The sequence below is a fragment of the Bos taurus genome, chromosome Y (assembly GCF_002263795.3).
Source record: "Bos taurus isolate L1 Dominette 01449 registration number 42190680 breed Hereford chromosome Y, ARS-UCD2.0, whole genome shotgun sequence".
NCBI classification, from domain to species: Eukaryota; Metazoa; Chordata; class Mammalia; order Artiodactyla; family Bovidae; genus Bos; species Bos taurus.
In genome coordinates, this window is record NC_082638.1 from 5,566,850 (window position 1) to 5,583,630 (window position 16,781).

General features: G+C 46.4%; 1 long non-coding RNA gene across 1 annotated transcript in view; it reads left to right on the forward strand.

The window, feature by feature from the left end:
- Window positions 1-16,781, forward strand: part of LOC132344464 (uncharacterized) — a 248,265-nt gene that overhangs the window by 197,352 nt on the left and 34,132 nt on the right. The window contains exons 6-7 of the long non-coding RNA XR_009493650.1: window positions 8,070-8,273; window positions 12,596-12,692. This is a non-coding gene — a long non-coding RNA (uncharacterized lncRNA). The remainder of the gene's footprint in view (window positions 1-8,069; window positions 8,274-12,595; window positions 12,693-16,781) is intronic.

Consider the following 16,781-nt stretch of genomic DNA (forward strand, 5'->3'; position numbering starts at 1 on the left):
GCTACAGTCCATGGGGTCAGAAAGAGTCAGACACGAATGGGGGACTAAGCATATACAACAAAGCGGAACTTGGTCTCTCGGCCTTTGACAAGCGACCCCTTCCAAAACCATCTCAGAATGGAGCCTTGGACCTAAATGCAAAATGCAAAACTTTAACCGTGCTAGAAAATCACATACAATAAAAATCTAGATAACCTCTGGCTTGGCAACCAATTTCTACATACACCCAAAAAAGAATGACCCATCAAAGAAAGAAAATAAGAGTTCCTTAAAATAAGGAACTGCACTATTAGAAGAATCGAAAATATATGACAGAGACCAGAAGGAAGTATTTACAAAACACATATGAAGGAGTTGTGTCCAAATATACAAAGAACTCGTAGAAGTCAACAACAGCACAAACAACTCAGGTCAAAATCAGAAAGAAAAGAAAAAAACTGAACAGGCTTATCAACAAAATAATATATAGCTGCCAGATAAGCATTTAAAAGAATATTAAATGTATTTTTTAAAGGGAATTAAAAATTAAAATTATGAGTTATTTCCACACCATTAGAATAGTTAAAACAAAACAGAATAAATTCTGCCCCCCACCAAAAGAAAACACCACCACCAGTTGCTGGAGACTATGTAGAGAAATAGGAAATTTCATTCATTGACGGGGAGGAGATGCAAAACGCACTTTGAAACACACTTGGGCAGTTTCTGAGAAAGCTAAACGTTGGCCACCAGTACAGTCCAGCAGTCAAGCTCCTGAATATGTGCCCCACTGACCTGAAAATGTCCACACACACACAGACTTGCACACAAACATGTGTATCAGCTTTACTTTGAATTCACCCACAGCTGGAAATGATCAAGATGTCATTTCGTAGATGAGGAAACTCTGGTGGAGCATGGGATGTAATTCAGTTCAGTTTAGTTCAGTCGCTCAGTCGTGTCCAACTCTTTGCAACCCCATGGACTGCAGCACGCCAGGCCTCCCTGTCCATCACCAACTCCCAGAACTTACTCAAACTCATGTCCATTGAGTCAGTGATGCCATCCAACCGTCTCATCCTCTCATCCCCTTCTTCTTCTGCCTTCAATCTTTCCCAGCATTGGGCTCTTTTCAAATAGTTATTTGAATCAGGTGGCCAAAGTATTGGAGTTTCAGCTTCAGCATCAGTCCTTCCAATGAATATTCAGGACTGATTTCCTTTAGGATGGACTGGTTGGAATATGATTCAGTAACATGAAAACAGAGTAAGTGAGCAGATCACAGAAGAAGTGGAGAAATCTTAAATGCATATTGCTGAGTGCGGGAGCCAGTCTTCACAGAATCCATTCTGTGTGTGATTCCATTTGTGTGGCATTCTGGAGAACGGATGGTTAGAGGTGGTCGAACATTTGTGCTCTACAGATTGGGCTGGAGGGTGCAGACTGATTAGTTAGGTGATGTCCAAGCCTTTTACGGGGCTTCCCTGATGGCTCAGTTGGTAAAGAATCCACCTGTAATGCAGGCAACCCCGGTTCGATTCCTGGGTCAGGAAGATGCCCTGGAGAAGGGATAGGCTACCCACTCCAATATTCTTGGGCTTCCCTGGTGGCTCAGCTGGTAAAGAATCTGCCTGAAATGCGGGGGACCTGGGTTTGATCCCTGAGTTGGGAAGATCCCCTGGAGAAGGGAATGGCTACCCACTCCAGTATTCTGGTCTAGAGAATTCCAAAAGACGTCGCAAAATGTTGGACACGACTGAGCGACTTTTGACTTTCAAGCCCTTTACATGAGGTGGAAGAGCCTCATATGATACATAGCACAAGGAATTTGCAAAATCTCTCAAAGTTTACAGCACAGATAACAAACGTGGGCATTACTTTTCGGAGTCACCTAAGTTAGAGGATTGGGGATAGAATGCAGAGTGTGGTGAAAGAGTCTGGGTTGCAAACACCGTGCACAAAATACCTGGGTGAAGGAGGTGCAGAGGGAAAGAGCTGAGGTCAGTAACCTCGGGAAAGAGCAGAGACTCTGTGAATAAAGGCAGAAGCAGCTGCGTGGGCACAGGCTGCTCAAGGTCTAGCCCACACTGTGAGTGGTGAATGGTCTGTTGCGGTGATCAGGCAGCACATGTATACTGGACGTCAACAGTAACTATAGAGGTCGTGGGGCTCCCCTGGTGGCTCAGTGGTAAAGAATCCGCCTGCCAATGCAGGAGACGTTGGAGATGTGAGTTCAATTCCTGGGTCGGGAAGATCTTGCCCCTGGAGGAGGAAATGCAACCCACTCCAGTATTCTTGCCTGGAGAAGCCCACAGGCAGAGGAGCCTGGAGCGCTACAGTCCTTGGGGTCGCACAGAGTCAGACATGAGCGACTAAATAACAACAAATGGGTAAGTGGGTGGTAGGGGCCGGATTTCTCAGTGTCTGCAGGGACGGTTGCCAAGTGCCAGTCAGGAGGTACATGGGTCCATGTGGTCATGGATTAGGTGGGAGGCATATGCATACATTCGTGTGTGGGCTAATATAAATCCAGATGTTTACATGCAGGAATATTTTTACATGTCTGGCTATACATGGGTTACTGTGCTTTGGAAATGTTTGTGCAAAATTTAAAACAAGTCTAAACTAACCCCTGATGATGAAGCTGAGACTCGAGGTTATCTTGGATACACTTATGTATGTCAGGAGAGGGAAATTTGTCAAGATGAAGAGACCATTCTGAATTGTAATCTATCTCATATTTGTGCAGATGAAGATCGTAGAGCTGTATTCTTAAAAGCGTGAAACTGTTACTCGCTCAGTTGTGTCTGACTCTTTGCGACCCCAAGGTCTGTAGCCCAGCCAGACCTCTGTGGCGACTCCAATGTCCATGGGATTCTCCAGGCAAGAATACTGGAGAGCGTTGCCATTCCCTTCTCCAGGGGACCTTCCCGACCCAGGGATCGAACTTGGATCTCCTGCGTTGCAGGCAGATTCTTTACCATCTGAGCCACCAAGGAAACCCCTGTATTCTTATGGGTTGTACAATTCACTCTAAGTCAAACTATGCCTCAGTCTGTAAACAGTTGAATAGATGATTTCACAGTGCGGTAAGAGTATTCCTCTGCATGGCATTGGAACCGTCCTTTCTACAAGGAGTGGAAGTTATGAGAGAAATCTCAGAGATTTTTAAGGATGTTCAAAGTCAGGCCCCTGGCAGCCTGGCTTGTTGAGGACATGAGATAAAAGTGAGACAAAGCCTCGGTTTCCTCCCGGCCCCTGCTGAGGCTCCAGAGAATACTTGTATTTTGAGGAATGTCCTTCTTTACTGTGGGGTGTTTCAGCTAACCATCAACATCTGAAAGGCCAATGGAAGTTAGAAAATTGCTCATTTGTCATTCCCTGGTGGGCTTTGGGGTTTTGTTGGCTTGTAATTATCTACTCTGGTTCATTGGTACACTCCACTCCCCCCATGCTTTGGTTCAGCATCACTGATTGGTGAGGATGAAATTCAAATGGGGTTGTGTTTTTCTGTTGTCTTCATCAAGCTGCAGTGAGTAGAAGTTCTTCTCTGTTCATTTAGATAGTTTATTATTGGATCCCCTGCATTCAAATTCCTCCTAACTCTGTAACTAGTAACCCTGACAGTAAAGTGCAACTGCTAAGGGGGTGAGAAGTTGAATTCATTTCAAGTCACACACCTGCCTTTTCTTCACTTAACGGCGTGAGGATCATGCAATAATTTTGACCTTGGCTTATGCATAGACATTCGTGTTCTGATTGTTTGTTCTCCGGGCTCCATGCCTCGATTTAAAACTGAAATGCTCTTGTAACGAAACAAAACAGGAAGGTCCTCACTAACAGAATTAAAAGGAGTAATTTCCTAAAAAAAAAAAGTTCCATCTGGATTCCTGAAACATTGATCACTAAGCCAAGATGGAGAAAACGGACTGTAACAGGGGAAATGGCATGTTCCAACGCGGGATGAACTTGAACATCTGGAAGAGACGGTTGGAGGGTGGACCTCAGTAAATGACAACCTTGCCTGGTGTTCAAAAAGCACAGGCTTCTCAAACCTGCAGATGGAGGTGACCTGTGGGATTAGTGAATGTGGGAAAATTGAGTGTTATGGCCAGCTGTGGGCGTGCTCATTTTTCTTTTCTGGTAATCATTCCACCCTTTCAAAATGCTTTGTTAACCAGTGAAAGTTTAAAAGGTGTATTTTTATAACTAGATGAACATCTATGACATGCCAAGTTCAGATTTCAGTATTATTCTTCTGCTGTTGGGCAAGGCAGTGTGGTCTCTGTAGATAAAAGTTCTGAATGAATTATTTTGGAGTGAGGGGACTCTCTCATCATTCACATGCCTTCAGAGGAGAATGTAAGAGTGGGTGGTATAATTCCCTGTGGGAATTTCCTACAATGCCCTGAGTTGCCTGCCCCTGGTCTGGGACCCACAGAAGATTAATGTCCAAAAGAAATTAGCAGCTGGCACTTGGTGATTATTTCTGCCTTTTAGCTGTCAAGCCTGGCCTCTCAGTCCCATAGCAGTTATAAGACAAAAATGACTGTGAATTCAGAGAATGACCCCAGCGAGCTGGCCGAGTAGGTTCTAACAAAAGCGTTGTGTAGAAGCTTAATAGGGGTGCAGTGTGTAAGAGGTGTTCTGAAATTATATCCTTTCATCAACAGATTCTGTCAGCAAGAACTCTAGAGCATCTTTCAAAGCCATGTCCTTTAAAAAAATTTTTTTTTATTTTATATCAAAGTATAGCTGATTAACAGTGTTGTGTTTCAGGAGGACAGCGAAGGGATCCAGCCATACATATACATGTATCCATTCTCCCCCAAACTCCTCTCCTATAAAGGTTGCCACGTGACATCGGGCAGAGCAAAGCCACATCCTTCTCTCCGGTCAGCTTTTCTCCTTCAGTTCTTGTCTTGTTGCAGCAATTGAAATGCCAGACAAGGACAGTTCAAGCAGGCAGGGTTTATTAAGCAAGTAGCAAACTGCACTCTCCTGAACCATGAGAGAGGACCAACCTCCCCCATCTTATGTTTCACTATTTATGTCCTTTGTTCCCTCTCCTAAGTAAGCCTAATCAGTTCTGCCCCATGCAAAACAGGGCTTGGACCCTCGACCAACCAAGGAAGGGAATGCAAATAAGGCATATGCTCAAGGCCAGTCAGGGAAGGGGGCTTGTACCCTTGACCAACCAGGGAAGGAATGCAAATAAGGCATACCCTCAAGGCCAGTCAGGGAAGGGGGCGTGTACACTTGACCAATCAGGGAAAGGAATGCAAATAAGTCTTATGTTCAAGGCCAAGCAGGGAAGAGGGCTGTGCACCCTTGACCAATCAGGGAAGGGAATGCAAATAAGGCATACCCTCAAGGCCAGTCAGGGAAGGGGGCGTGTCGGGCATGTTTTCCCTCCGAGGTCTTCACCCGGGCTGCAGGTTCCATTGTTGGAGGGCTTTCTCCTTGCTTTGTTTGCCCTTCTTTGTGGTTCTGCTGGTCACCGTCATCTCAGATTTCTTTTTCCTTTTCTAGCTACCTAACGCTTCTATTGGAGAAAGCAATGGCACCCCACTCCAGTACTCTTGCCTGGAAAATCCCATGGACGGAAGAGCCTGGTGGGCTGCAGTCCATGGGGTCGCTAGGAGTCGGACACGACTGAGCGACTTCACTTTCCCTTTTCACTTTCATGCATTGGAGAAGGAAATGGCAACCCACTCCAGTGTTCTTGCCTGGAGAATCCCAGGGACGGGGGACCTGGTGGACTGCCGTCTATGGGGTCGGACAGAGTCGGACACGACTGAAGCGACGCAGCAGCAGCAGCAGCAGCAGCAGCAGCAGCAGCAACGCTCCTATCCAACTTCATCTTTACCAACTAGCCCAAGGCACCCTGCAGTGGACAACTCAACAGTTTCTCTGCTTCCCCTGTTCTCATTCACTGTGCAGCAGCCCTGCTGATATTTATTTAACGACTGTGTTTAGGAAAAGCTTTTCAAGAAGATTGAGAGGCTGGAACAGAGGTTTCCTACCTATCCATGCCCCAACCCCAAACATCCATGGCCTCCTCTGGATCAGCACTGATCATCAAAATGGTACTTTTATTTTTTCCACCAGGGAAGACCCTACATTGACACATCACAGTCACCCAAAGTCCATAGTTTACCATAGGGTCCACACTTGGTTTTGTATATTCTACAAGAACCAACAAATGTATAGCAACATGTATTGTTCTTTGTTCACTGAAGAGTCCCGCAGAAAAGGAGACGGCAACCCACTGCAGTATTCTTGCCTGGGAAATCCCATGGACAGAGGAGCCTGGTGGGCTGCAGTCCATGGGGTTGCAAGGAGTTGGACATGACTGACTGAACTACAACAATGACAGCAATCCTTTTGTGCAATATCATGGGGTATTTTCACTGCCCCTAAACATCCTCTGTACTTTACTTTTTCATCCTTCACTCCCCACCCCGCCTTAATCAGTGCCAATCACTGATTCTGTTACCATCTCCATAGTTTTGTCTTTTCCAAAATATCCTGCGACTGGAACCATGCAGCATAGAAGCTTCTCCCATTGGCACCTTCAGTTACTGGTGTCCATTTAAATGTCCTCTATGTCCCTGGCGGTTTATTGTTGTTTGGCGACTAAGTTGTGTCCGACTCTTTGTGACCCCATGGACTGTAGCCCACCTGGCTCCTCTGTCCATGGGATTCTCCATGCAAGAATACTGGAGTGGGTTGCCATGCCCTTCTCCAGGGGGTCTTCCCCATCCAAGGATTGAATCCATTTCTCCTGTATTGGCAGGTAGACTGTTTACCACTGAGCCACCAGGGAAGCCCTCCACATCCCTTGTTGTCATTGTTCAGTCGCTCGGTCAGGTCCAACACTCTTTGCGACCCCATGGGCTGCAGTATGCCAGGCTTCCCTGCCCATCACCAACTCCTGGAGTTCACTCAAATTCATGTGCATCGAGTCAGTGATGCCATCCAACCATCTCATCCTCTGTCATCCCCTTCTCCTCCTGCCTTCAATCTTTGGCTCTTTTCTAACGAGTCAGTTCTTCACATCAGGTGGCCAAAGTATTGGAGTTTCAGCTTCAGCATCAGTCCTTCCAATGAATATTCAGGACTGATTTCCTTCAGGATTGACTGGTTTGGTCTCCTTGCAGTCTGAGGGACTCTCAAGAGTCTCTCCAACACCACAGTTCAAAGGCATCAATTCTTCAGTGCTCAGCTTTCTTCCATGTCCCTAGTTGTCTATAAAAACATAAATCAGATTGCATAGCTCCCTTCACTTTAAAAATCCCTATTGACTTGCCCTGAAAACTTACTGTGTCTTCAGAATCTTCCAGCTGGTTTTGTGGACAAGCTCGTCCTGTCAGATGAGACCCTCACATTCCTGCCCACCACAGTGATTCCCACAATACAGAGATGAGGGGGTAAAAGAAAGTACTTGGAATGCCACCACTTACAACATTCTAACCCAAACACCAAGAGTTTGTTTTCATAAGCAAGATTTATTATGCAGTGTTTTATTTATCCAGACAGCATATTGTCATATATATATTTATAAAGAATGAAACATAAGAATGAAATGAACTCTGTGGGCCCTTCCAAATGCCTATGAAGCTGAATCAACCTCCTTATTCCTCTTTTATCATCTTTTTCTGTTCCCAGCAGCAGCCACTATATTGAACCTTTGCCCTTTTTATTATCTGTTTGATAGAATTTTGTTACACGTGTTTTTGTCCCTAAGTAGCTTTCTTGTGTTAAGTTTTTCAAATCGGTTTCACATGTTAGTATTTGTTCTGCTGAGGTCAGGTCACTGAACAGCGAGATGCAACTGTGTCCAAGTTTAACAGGTTTGTGGTCACGTAGCAACTACCATCAGGAGATGGAGTGTGTTTCTGTCTCTGTTTCCTCTCTTGCTGGACTTCACTGCTTCCATGCTTCCCCTCACATCCAGGACACCGTTGGCTCATCATTCTCACCATGCTGGCTGGCCACAGTGACAAGCATCCGATTGCACTTAAAATCATGAGATCCTGGCAGCCTGTGCACCCTGAGTGTCCATGTGATACCCATGCCTTCTGCAGGCCAGGCAGCTGTCTCGGTGTCAGATGAAGCATGTGATGACCTGTCGATTCAGGATACCCGGGACTTGGATGAAGTTTGAAGACCCCGGCCAGACCCTCCTCCGTCTTGAGACTGGCACCGGAGAAGAGGTTCCCAGGGCAGAAATACACACACCCTCATCATGGCCTGGTCCCGTTGCCACAGTTCCATTTATTTTCAGAGAAGTAAGTCTGTCCAGACCAGAGTTTTATGTTTTATTTTTCTTTAGTTTTTTTTTTTTTTTTTCCCCCAAACTCTTCTGGGTAGCAGTGAGTATTTTCATGTTCTGGGGCCATCTTCCTAAAACAGGTCTGTCTCCACATTTATCAAAGTATAGGGAGGTTTCCCTTTTTCCCTTTCAGCTCAGCAAACAGACCTCTATTATTCTTTTAAACCTTTTGAAGAAGCTAGTAGCCAAGGCTGTCCTTAAAACACCCCCTTTATTTTCTGGCTTAAGAGCACAACCGCCTTCTCCGAGCTCTTTTTCTGTTGCCCCAAAAGAGACCTCCATTCTCTAAGAATGTAGGTGACTGGCGTGTTGCCTGAAGACTTCCCAGTGACTAGCTACACCCATACTGGGTGTTCTTCTCAAAATCACAAACTCATGGTCCAATCTATCCTGGAAAATATCTGTGAGGAGCATCTTTCCATTCAGACATTCTTTGCTTAAACATAACCTAAAAAGTCAGCATCTAAATAAAGATTATCTGGGGAGAGAGAAAGCAGGATCCAGGCTCTTGGTTTAAAAATCTCTCTTTCTCAGTCTGCCAAGCCTACCTGGTACCAAAAAAATATATGTCTTTTAAAATTTTTATGATTTTATTTTTTAACACCTAAAAAACATTTGGTATTGGAGTATAGCTAGTTAACAATGTTGTGACAGATTCAGGTGAGCAAAGAAGGGTCTCAGCCATACATATCCGTTGTCCCCCAAACTCCCCTCCCATCCAGGCTGCCACATGACATTGAGCAGAGGTCCCTATGCTGTCCAGCAGGTCCTGTGGGTTCTCCATGTTAAATACAGCAGTGTGTCCATGTCCATCCCAAACTCCCTAACTGTCCCTTCCCCCATCCTTCCCCCTGGTGACCATAAGGTTATTACAGAGTATTGAGCAGAGTTCCCTGTGCTGTCCAGCAGGTCCTTGCTGGTTCTCCATGTTACATACAGCAGTGTGTGCATGTCCATCCCAAGTTCCCTGACTATCCCTTCCCCCATCTTTCCCCTGGTGACCATAAGGTTATTACAGAGTATTGAGCAGAGTTCCCTGTGCTATCTAGCAGGTCCTTGTGGGTTCTCCATGTTAAATATAGCCGTGTGTCCATGTCCATCCCAAACTCCCTAACTATCCCTTCTCCCCGTCCTTCCCCCTGGCAACAATGAGTTCATTCTCTGACAGTCTGTTCCTGTTTTGCAAATTCATCTGTATAATTTCTATTTAGATTCCATAGATAAGGAATGTCATATGATATTTCTCAACCTACTCAGTCATTAAAACAGATAAAATGACACCATTTGCAGCAACACAGACGGACCTAGAGATTGTCACACTGAGTGACAATCCTCTGTAAGAACCTTATGGTCACCAGGGCGAAGGATCGGGGAAGGGATAGTCAGGGAGTCTGGGATGGACATGGACACACAGCTGTATTTAACATGGAGAACCCGCAAGGACCTGCTGTCCAGCACAGGGAACTCTGCTCGATGTTACAAGCCAGCCTGGATGGGATGGAGTTTGGGGGAGAAGGGATACATGTATATGTATGGCTGAGTCCCTTCAGTGTCCACCTGAAACCATCACAGGATTGTTAATGGGCTATACCCGAATACAACATAAAAAGTTTAGAAAAAATAGGAAAAAAGAGATCATTTGTGTCTCATATATGTTATTTGTTTGGGCTTCCCTGATAGCTCAGTTGGTAAAGAATCCACCTGCAATGCAGACAACCCCGGTATGATTCCTGGGTCTGGAAGATCCCCTGGAGAAGGGATGGGCTACCGACTCCAGTATTCTTGGGCTTCCCTTGTGAGTCACCTGGTAAAGAATCTGCCTGCCATGCGGGAGACCTGGGTTTGATCCCTGGGTTGGGAAGATCCCCCTGGAGATGGGAACCGCTACCCACTCCAGTATTCTGGCCTGGCCAATTTCATGGTGTATATAGTCCATGGGGTCGCAGAGAGTCAGACACGAGTGAGTGACTTTCACAGAGACTATTACTGATTCTGCCTATCAGCATTTTTTTTTTCCATTTGAGAAATATTCTTAGGAATTTAGGCTACTTGATCCATATGAAAGACAGTAAAAGTGTTAGCTGCTCAATCATGTAGCTCTTTTTGACCGCATAGACTGTAGCTCACCAAGGTCCTCTGTCCATGGAATTCTCCAGGTGAGAATACCAGTGTGGGTTACCATTCCCTTCTCCAGGGGAATCTTCCTGGTCCATGGGTTGAACCTGGGTCTCCTGCATTGCAGGCAGATTCTGTAATGTCTGAGCCACCAGGGAATCCTGCTTGGTACAGAGTTTTGTTTAACTCATAAAAGCGTAACACTGCCTGGTCGAGTTGCTTTTCTCGCTTTAACACCTATTTGATGACCGTGGAAAATATTTCTCTGTAAATGGAATCTCTGCCTTCAGTCTTCCCTCCTTCCAGGGCAGCTAGTCCAGCAGCTTCCCACCCTGTCCTGACCTGTACCCATGCCTAGCACACAGACACACACCCACGCACACCCAGCCGCCCATTTCATGTCACCTCAGTACATCACACTAATGCAGGAGTGTGGGGCAGGGTGGGACCACAATCTTTCATCTCCCCCACCTTGGCTCCTGGAAAGGCACCTCAAGCTGTTTGACCAGGACGTGGTTGCCATGACTGTCTTCAACAGGGAACCGTCAGAGAGGTGACCATTAATGTGACCACTCAGTTCAGTTCAGTCACTCAGTCATGTCCAACTCTTTGCGACCCCATGAACCACAGCACACCAGGCCTCCCTGTCCATCACCAACTCCCAGAGTCCACCCAAACCCATGTCCATTGAGTCGGTGACATCATCCAACCGTCTCATCCTCTATCGTCCCCTTCTCCCCCTGCCTTCAATCTTTCCCAGCATTGGGGTCTTTTCAAATGAGTCAGCTCTTTGCATCAGGTAGCCAAAGTATTGGAGTTTCAGCTTCAACATCAATCCTTCCAATGAACATCCAGGACTGATCTCCTTTAGAATGTAGTGGTTGGATCTCCTTGCAGTCCAAGGGACTCTCAAGAGTCTTCTCCAACACCACAGTCCAAAAGCATCAATTGTTTGGCGCTCAGCTTTCTTTATAGTCCAACTCTCACATCCATACATGACCACTGGAAAAACCATAGCCTTGACCAGATGGACCCTTGTTGGCAAAGTAATGGCTCTGCTTTTTAATATGCTGTCTAGGTTGGTCATAACTTTCCTTCCAAGGAGTAAGCGTCTTTTAATTTCATGACTGCAATCACCATCTGCAGTGATTTTCATATATATATATATATATATATATATATATATTCATGGGCTTCCCTGGTGGCTCAGCTGGCAAAGAATCTCCCTGCAATGTGGGAAACCTGGGTTCGATCGTGGGTTAGGAAGATCCCCTGGAGAAGGGAAAGGCTACCCGCTCCAGTGTTCTGGCCTGGAGAATTCCTTGGACTGTATATATAGTCCATGGGGTCCCAGAGAGTCAGACACAACTGAGTGACTTTCACTTTCATGTATATATTCATGGTGGCTCAGATGGTAAAGAATCGGTCTCCAGTGCGGGAGACCCAGGTTCGATCTCTGGGTGGGGAAGATCCCCTCGAGGAGGAAATGTCAACCCACTCCAGTATTCTTGCCTGGAGGATCCTATGGACAGAGGAGCCTGGTGGGCTACAGTTCATGGGGTTGCAGAGTCGGACAGAACTGAGCAACTAACACTTTTATATGTAACCTCCTACCGGTGTTACACCCCTGGTAGGATATGGTTCTCTCTCCAGGCTCCCAAGTCTGGTTGGGATTTTTTCCTGGCACCTCCCTCCCCCCCCCACAACTCCGTCCTGAGCAAAAGAAGTTCTTAAGGGAGAACTCTAATCTATCATCTGGAGAGGAAGCTATCCGTTGGTCCCCACAGACGTCTCCCTACCTCTTCCACGCAATTTATCACCACTTGAGACCACGTTCACCCGGGAAGCTAGCTCCCTTACTATTTCTTATTATCCTTCTGGCAGGTTCAGGAAATTTCCTGCTGGGCAAGCAGACCAAATCCTACATATGTGTTCATTTGGGTCAGCAGAATCCATCTCATGCTCAGAAAATAGCCTAAAATTCTATTTTTTTTTCCCTCATGCTCAGAAAATAGCCTAAAATTCTATTTTTTTTTCATTGTATAGCCTCTCTGTGTTATAACTTTGGGCTTCAAAATGAAATAAAAAAGCACAGAATCTCTTCTACTAACTCGTAATGGTTGTCCCCAGATTTTGCTTACATTTATATTTTTGTCATTTCAGGGCTTCCCTGGTGGCTCAGATGGTAAAGCAACTGCCTGCAATGCGGGAGACCGGGGTTCGATTCTTGGCTCAGGAAGATCCCCTGGAGAAGGAAATGGTAAGGTCTGGCCCTGGACCAGAGCATCATTTAAAAATAGGGTGGCCTGAGTCACAGTGAAGGAGGGTTGGGACAAGGAGGTGTGAGGATCCACTCTTGAGACATAGGACTCCTAACCCCAGTGAGTGTCCACACCTTCACAGAGAAGTCAGCTCAGTGAAGTCCTGATTAATCTGAGTGAATTCAGCTCAGTGAAATAACAGATGACTGGTTAATTGAAAGGAATTTCAGAATACAGAAATGTTCACATGCAGGCAGGAGGGTTACAGGCTGAGTGCAGACAGGAATCAGGATCCCCGAGAGTCTGGGCAAATGTGTGCATACAATCTGAAGTACCTAATCAGAGCGGACATGGAACACCAGACTGGTTCCAAATAGGAAAAGGAGGACATCAACGCTGTATATCTTCACCCTACTTATTTAACTTATATGCAGAATACATCATGAGAAATGCTGGGAATCAAGATTGCTGGGAGAAATATCAATAACCTCAGATATGCAGATGATACCATCCTTATGGCAGAAAGTGAAGAAGAACTAAAGAGCCTCTTGATGAAAGTGAAAGAGGAGATGAAAAAGTTGGCTTAAAACTCAACATTCAGAAGACAAAGATCATGGCATCTGGTCCCATCACTTCATGGCGAATAGATGGAGAAACAATGGAAAGAGTAGCAGACTTTATTTTTGAGGGCTCCAAAATCACTGCAGATGGTGAGTGAAGCCATGAAATAAAAAGACGCTTGCTCCTTGAAAGAAAAGTTATGACCAACCTAGACAGCATATTAAAAAGCAGAGACATTACTGTGTCAACAAAGGTCCATCTAGTCAAGGCTATGGTTTTTCCAGTGGTCAGGTATGGATGTCAGAGTTAGACTATAAGGAAAGCTGAGTGCTGAAGAATTGATGCTTTTGAACTGTGGTGTTGGAGAAGACTCTTGAGAGTCCCTTGGACTGCAAGGAGATCCAACAAGTCCATTCTGAAGGAGATCAGCCCTGGGATTTCTTTGGATGGAATGATGCTAAAGCTGAAACTCCAGTACTTTGGCCACCTCATATGAAGAGTTGATTCATTGAAGTCCCTGATGCTGGGAGGGATTGGGGGCAGGAGGAGAAAGAGATGACAGAGGATGAGATGGCTGGATGGCGTCACTGCCTCGATGGACGTGAGTTTGAGTGAACTCCGGGAGTTGGTGATGGACAGGAAGGCCTGGCGTGCTGCGATTCATGGGGTCGCAAAGAGTCGGACACGACTGAGCGACTGAACTGAACTGAATCGTCAGTTCCAGGGCCAGTTTGTTTTTCATTTCCTCGAGGCCATTTCTTGGAATTGTGGTACTGTATGTCATGGCTACAGTCCGATCATCATGTAGTTAACTTCTTCCCCCTGGTGACACTTTGATTATCTACAAGACAGCTCACAGGTTTTGGCTCAGGACTTTCAAGACTTTCAGTTCTTTTCAAGGGCTATGACTATGCTTTAAGTCAACATTCTACATGCTCAGTTGTGTCTGACTCTGTGACCCCATGGACTGTAACCCCACAAGGTTCCTCTGTCCATGGGATTCTCCAGGCAAGAATCCTGGAGCAAGTTACCATTTCCTCCTCCAGGGGGTCTTCCTGACCCAGGGATCTTCCTGACCCAGGGATCGAACCTGCGTCTCCTGCATTGGCAGGCAGATGCTTTACCAGCAAACCTCCTGGGGAAGCATGACCATGCTTCATGGAGTACATTATTATTATTTTCATCTCCTTTGATTGTTTGAGTCAGACTGCGCTTCTGAACTCCGTTCCTCTTGGGGGGAGGAGGTAGATGAAGGTGACTTGGGATCTCTGTCTGCCTGATGTCTTACACCTGCCTGTGGACCTACTGTTTCCTCGACATAAAAGATGCAGTGAAAGGCACTCCGTTAGAGGAAGGCAGAGAGACAGCAGGGAGACGCATGGGAGACACAGAAAAGCACCCACAAGTGTGTGCAGAGGTCAGGCGGGCACAGGACGTGGATGCAATGTTTGGGGTCTGAGGACTACATCACACTGAAGGGAGATTGGAAAACTGTGTCTTCGTGAGGATGGAGATCAAATAGCAAGGCTGTGATTATGACAGCTGAAAGCAGTGTCTCCAGGGTTTCCCCACCCTCGGCGCAGACAGACACACACACACACAGACAGTATCCGCACCAGACTGAATAGAGAGGACCAGCAGAAAAGGGAACCCCGCGTCTCCCGGGTCGCTTCCTTTGAACAACCACGCATGCGGAAATCTGGCTCCTGAACTGATCAAAACCCAAGTTCAAGGCTCCGGCTTGCTGCCTCTTTGGAAAAGCCAACCCTTGGGTCGAGACGCTAATGAAGTTTTATTTTAAATCATGAAAAACAGAGTGGGGTGCGGAAGGAGAAAAAGGAGACTGTCACCGTAGACTAATTTATATTCAGTGATATTTCACAGCCCAGCGGCGCTGCGATTCTCCCACGCCAGGAGGTCTGGCACGTTTGATCTTCTTTTCCTGAAGAGCTTCTCTTTGTAAAGGACAGCGGAGTGCTGGGGAGCCTGGGTCCGCCCTCTGCCCCCGACTCTGTGCCTTGTCGTCATCCCACACACGGGCTTCGAGAACAGGCTCTCTTTCTAACAGGATGCTTTTTTGAGATTTGGCCATGGTTTCCGTAGCATCATCCCCTGTACTCGCTGCTCACTTTGTGGTCCCCACATCTGTTCCTGTGCTCCGCAGTCACACGGCCTCTCTCAGTTTTCCCCTTTTCCGTCGGATGAATGTTTTCATCCCCTAGAGACGTGTGCCCGAGAGAACCAAGAGCACATGGACACAGGAGACTCACAGAGGAAGGTCCACAGATGTGCTCTTCATGGATGGAAGATAAAATAAGCCACAGATGCATGAGATCGATGCAGGGAGCATCCTTGGTCAAGAGACAGGCGGCACTTGGAGGGCAATGGGCAGAAAGGGTGGGGCGGGGGTCCAGAAGATGAGCTCAGTGTCGGGAAGTGTTTTACTCCGAGCAGGCTCAGTTCAGATGCTGGGTAATCTCCCATCCCCCTCCTCAGTCTGCAGGCTGAGGTTGTCTTGGTGTGTGTATACATGTGCTCAGATGTGTCTGATTCTCTGTGACCCCATGGACTGTAGCCTGCCAGGCTCCTCTGTCCATGGTATTCTCTAGTCAAGAATACTGGAGTTGTTTGCCATGCCCTAAATCCAGGGGAATCTTCTAGACTCAGAATACTCAAGAATACTGGAGTGGGTTATCATTTCCTCTTTCCAGGGGACCTTCACAGTCCAGGGATTGAACCCATATCTCCTGCATCTCCTGCACTGCAGGCTGGATTCTTTACCACCAAGCCTCTTGGGAATCCCTAAGATTGTCCATAAAGCACCAATATTCCTGGTGTCAAGAGCGCTCAGTTCTATCAACGCCTGTGGCTGGATTAACAAAGATTGAAACAAGCTGGCTTGACTTTCTATGGTTAAGTTGCAGTCCATTGTACATGATTTGGCTTCAAAGAATGTGTTCCCCGCTTCCATGAGTATCAGACAATAGGTGTGTTACGAGAAGCTGTGAAATTTAATGGAGATGGCATCGGGTGGATGTCATAATACCTAGATGTTCCCCGTGTCACTGTGTCTAGCAAGCTGAGTCAACTCGATAAATCCCTTCACTTTGTCCCTGCTCTTTCTACTAGAAAATAACGGCTTTGGATTGCATGGCTCTCAGATTCTCTAAGCTCCGAAAACCTAGAGTATGAAATTCTCTCATTCCGTAATCAGTGGTTTTGTATCTTTGCATTTCACTGTTGGTCCTGATGTTTCTAGAAGACTGTCCCCAAGACTGACTGGCTTTGCTATTCACAATTACACGCTTCACGCTGAACTATCATGTGGCTGCCTTCACACACATGTGCGAGCCTTTCTCCAAGTCCTGGTCTTTTTCCATGAATCAAAGCTAGAAGGGGATGCCAGCATCTGACCTCAAAGGGTGCCTTCCAGCTGCAGCTGCTCATGAAGATGAAATCTGATAGGTCAGCTGCCGAATACCCTGTGCTGGTGGTTTAGGCTGGGTGTAGAACGCCGAAGAATTGAT